This window comes from Colobus angolensis, unplaced genomic scaffold (assembly GCF_000951035.1).
Source record: "Colobus angolensis palliatus isolate OR3802 unplaced genomic scaffold, Cang.pa_1.0 Scaffold170, whole genome shotgun sequence".
Taxonomy (NCBI): Eukaryota; Metazoa; Chordata; class Mammalia; order Primates; family Cercopithecidae; genus Colobus; species Colobus angolensis.
Window position 1 is genome coordinate 2445491 of NW_012114822.1, and position 4683 is coordinate 2450173.

Genomic DNA, 4683 nt, shown 5'->3' on the forward strand with positions numbered 1-4683 from the left:
TAATTTTTTGTATTTTTTTTAGTAGAGACGGGGTTTGACTGTGTTAGCCAGGATGGTCTCGATCTCCTGACCTCGTGATCTGCCTGTCTCGGCCTCCCAAAGTGCTGGGATTACAGGCTTGAGCCACCGCGCCCGGCCTGGACGGAGTAATTTTTAACCCAGGTGTGGGGCGGGAGCAAGTGGAGCTGGCGGTTGATGGGAGACGATTTCTTCAAGGGTGCAGCTCTGACTCCACATACACTCCCTTCCACCCTCCACAGTTCTGTGCCTCTCTCTCCACCTCAGTTCTGAATAATTGCAGTGAGGAAATATTTCAGATGGGAGTATGTTATGCATGTGAGCAAAATGGAAGCAGAGTTGCCGGGGTTGCATTGCCTATAATGACCCTTTCAATTCTCATGTATTATAATATTCAAGCTTTGTCAAATGTGATGAGTGAAACAAAATATATAGCAAATGTGTCACCCTGGGCAGCCATGCTGTGGGAGAACAGTCACTAAAATTCAGACAATTTGTTTACTTTCACACTGCCACTGACTAGCAGTAGAGCCTTGAGCAAGTAATTGGGTTGCTAGTGCTTCCATGTTACTATCTGAAAAATGAATATGAAGATTCGCTGTGAAACCCTAAGTTGCTGCAGGAATGTATAGGTATCATTAAAGAAATTTGGTTCTGACCCAGGCAAAGTGGCTCATACCTGTAATCCTAACACTTTGGGGAGCCAGGCTGGGAGGATCACATGAGGCCAGGAGTTTGAGACCAGCCTGAGAAAAAACATAGCAAGACCCTGTCTCTACAAAACATTTTTTTAAAAAATTAGGTGGGCTTGGTGGTGCACACCTGTATTCGCAGCTACTCAGGAGGCTGAGATGGGAGAATCACTTGAGCACAGGAGGTTGAGGCTGCAGTGAGCTATGATCACGCCACTGCACTCCAACGTGGGCAACAGAGCGAGACCTTATCTCAAAAAAGGAAAGAAAGAAACTTGGTTCTGATGCCCAAGAAATTTGCTAGTCTGTTAATAACATGGAATTGACCTTCATTGAGTTATATTTTCACCATCATGTAAGATTTCCCTTGAAGTTCCTTCGATGTTTGTTTTGTTTTGTTTTGTTTTGTTTGTTTGTTTGTTTTTGAGACCAAGTTTTGCTCTTGTTGCCCAGACTGGAGTGCAGTGGCATGATCCCGGCTTACCACAACCTCCGCCTCCTAGGTTCAAGCAATTCTCCTGCCTCAGCCTTCCTGAGTAGCTGGGATTACAGGCATGCGCCACCACGCCTGGCTAATTTTGTATTTTTATTAGAGACAGGGTTTCTCCATGTTGGTCAGGCTGGTCTCAAACTCCTGACCTCAGATGACCCGCCTGCCTTGGCCTCTCAAAGTGCTGGGATTACAGGCATGAGCCACCGCGCCCAGCCAAAGTTCATTCAGTGTTTAATCTCAGGCATGTATGCCTGTCTCTTCTAGTTCTAGCATCAAAGCCTTGTAAAAGGCCTTCAGATGAGGAGTGGAAGAGAAGCAAAAGAGGATCCTATTTCCTTTCCCACCTTTCTACTACTGCTTCATATTGGTGGCTTGTGGGCCATATTCCACTAATAGCCTTTTTTGGTGGGGGGGGTGGGGGGTGAGAGAGAGAGTGCACACGAGAGAGAGTGCGCACGTGCTGTGTTGCCCAGGCTGCAGTGCGTTGGTGCCATCACAGCTCACTGCAGCCTTGACCTCCTGGGCTCAAGTGAGTCTCCCACCTCAGCCTTCCAAGTAGCTGCAACTACAGGCACACACCACCATGCCTAGCTAATTTTTTTATTTTTTGTAGAGATGGGGTCTTGCTATGTTGCCCAGGCTGGTCTCAAATTCCTACCCTCAAGCTACCCTCCCACCTCAGCCTCCCAAAGCGCTGGGATTACAGGTGTGAGCCACCATACCCAGCCTGTTGCCATTTTTTGATTGCCTCACACAGTGAATTCTGGTTGCTAACATTTCAACCCTGGGAGGTTCTGCATCATAATTCAGTCTTCTGTCTTTTTTTGAAACATCTGAGGATCTCGTAACACTGGATCTGAGGAGCCCTTGCCCTTCAAATGAGACTGGACTGTCCAATTTGTGCCAGTCCCCACCACTCCCCCTTGTGTTATATCTGGCTCTTCTCATCTGCATGTCCTCCTGGCTCCAGTGGGCGGTTGGTACTTGGCCTCTGGCTTGATGGGAATAGCAATGCTTCCTGTCGCCTTGGTTCATTGCAGCTAGGTATTAAGCCAAACAACTTAGCATTTTCTCATCCAAAAAGGAAAATAGAATTCTGTTGTATTTATTCAATTTCCCCCTCACTCTTTATACACTCCTTAAAGCTTCTTTGTATTTTTAAGATGTGGGTTGGCTACAATTTTTCTTTTCTTTTCTTTTTTTTTTTTTTTGAGGCGGAGTCTAGCTCTGTTGCCCAGGCTGGACTGCAATGGCACAATCTCGGCTCACTGCAATCTCCGCCTCCTGGGTTCAAGTGATTCTCCTGCCTCAGCCTCCTGAGTAGCTGGGATTACAGGCGCCCACCACCACACCCAGCTAATTTTTGTATTTTTTTTAGTAGAGTCGGGGTTTCACTGTGTTGGCCAGGCTGGTCTCGAACTCCTGACCTCATGATCTGCCCACCTCGGCCTCCCAAAGTGCTGGGATTACAAACGTGAGCCACCACTCCTGGCCTATAGTTTTTCAAGTCAGCAGCTGGAGTCACTGAAAAGCTGTAGGACTCCATTACATATTCCCTCTTCAAAGACTAGGTTTTGAGTTTGAGTCCCCAGCAGCATTATCCCAATCAGTGGAGCAGTGGGGTCTGCTGGTGAAATATTGTATGGTTTCCTCTTATCAAACCAGATTATCTTCCCATTAGAAACAAAGCAAATCCACACACAAGTGGTGGTTATACAAATATGTAGGGCTGGGTGCAGTGGCTCACACCTGTAATTCCAGCACTTTCAAAGACTGACACAGGAGGATCACTTGAGCTCAGGAGTTTGAGACCAGCTGGAGCAACACAGCGAGATCGCATCTCTACAAGCAATAAAAAATAAAAAAATTTACCAGGCATGGTGGCGTGTGCCTGTTATCCTACTTCTTGGGAGGCTGAGGTGGGAGGATCGCTTGAGCCTAAGGAGATCGGGGTTGCAGTGAGCCATGATCACACCACTGCACTCCAGCCTGAGTGGCAGTGAGACTGTGTCTCAAAAAATAAAAAATAAAATAAATAAATGAAAATAAAAATATGTGTACAGTTGTGGGTGGCAAGTGGTTAAACATTATTTTCGTATTTTTTTAGTAAACTAAGCAAGTCAGGTTCTCATGGATCGGAATTGGCTTTTTTTTCATATTGATACTAAGCTTTTGCTGCAAGATGAAAATGCCTTCAAAGAAAACTAAATAAAGATACCTCCCCAGATATTTACTCAGAGATGTATTAGTGTTTAACATACAATAGGAAAATTGGACCCATTATTCATATTACACAGAAAGTCTCATTGAACTCAAGCAAATTTTATGAAGCTGGCATCAACATTCCTTCAAGGAATTCCTACAGCTGGATGGATTGTTCATATGACGATTCTCTCACTGCAATAATAGCTTTCACTCCAGGGAGGAAGCTGTATTCCCTTCATGCTGTTGCTGATATTTTTAGACTATTAAACTCTTCAGTTGCTGAAGGGTATCCATTTACCACATATTTATTAGGCTACCATATGGGTAGTCAGTGAAGGGTGAAGGGCATTGATTGTTGGTATCCTGAGTGTCTGAGACGCCTTTAATCCAAAGATCTCAAAGCACTCCACCAACTAGAAATCACTCCCCAAACCATTGGAGCTTCTTTAGAATGTACAGAATACTAGCCCAGTTGTTAGTCATTAGGTAAATTGTCAGTCTTTTTTTTTTTTTGAGACAGAGTCTCACTCTGTCACCCAGGCTAGAGTGTAGTGGCACGAGCGTGGCTTACTGCAGTGTCGACCTCCCAGCTCAGGCCATCCTCCCACCTCAGTCTCCCAGGTAGCTGAGACTACAGGCATGCATCACCACGCCCTGCTACTTTTTTTTTTATTATTCTTTTTTGAGACAGAGTCTCACTCTGTTGCCCAGGCTGAGTGTAGTGGCATGATCTTGACTCACTGCAACCTCTGCCTCCAGGGTTCAAATGCCTCTCCTGCCTCAGCCTCCCGAGTAGCTGGAATTATAGGTGCGCACCACTATGCCCAGCTAATTTTTTTTTTTTTTTTTGGTTTGGTTATTTTTGAGATGGAGTCTTGCTCTGTTGACCAGGCTGGAATGCAGTGGCGTGATGTCAGCTTACTGCAACCTCCGCCTCCCTGGTTCACGCCATTCTCCTGCCTCAGCCTCCCAAGCAGCTGGGACTACAGGCGCCCGCCACCACACCCGGCTAATTTTTTGTATTTTTAGTAGAGGTGGGGTTTCACCGTGTTAGCCAGGATGGTCTCAATCTCCTGACCTCGTGATCTACCTGCCTTGGCCTCTCAAAGTGCTAGGATTACAGGCGTGAGCCACCGCGCCCGGCGTAATTTTTGTATTTTTGGTAGAGATGGGGTTTCACCATGTTAGCCAGGCTGGTCTCAAACTCCTGACCTCAGGTGGTCCTCCTGCCTTGGCCTTCCAAAGTGCTGGGATTACAAATGTGAGCCACTGTGC

At 46.2% G+C, this 4683-nt stretch overlaps 1 protein-coding gene across 2 annotated transcripts in view; it reads left to right on the plus strand.

Moving 5' to 3' along the window:
* DNAJC11 (DnaJ (Hsp40) homolog, subfamily C, member 11) overlaps positions 1 to 4683 on the plus strand; it is a 56551-nt gene that overhangs the window by 4639 nt on the left and 47229 nt on the right. The gene's annotated exons all lie outside the window — the stretch shown is intronic.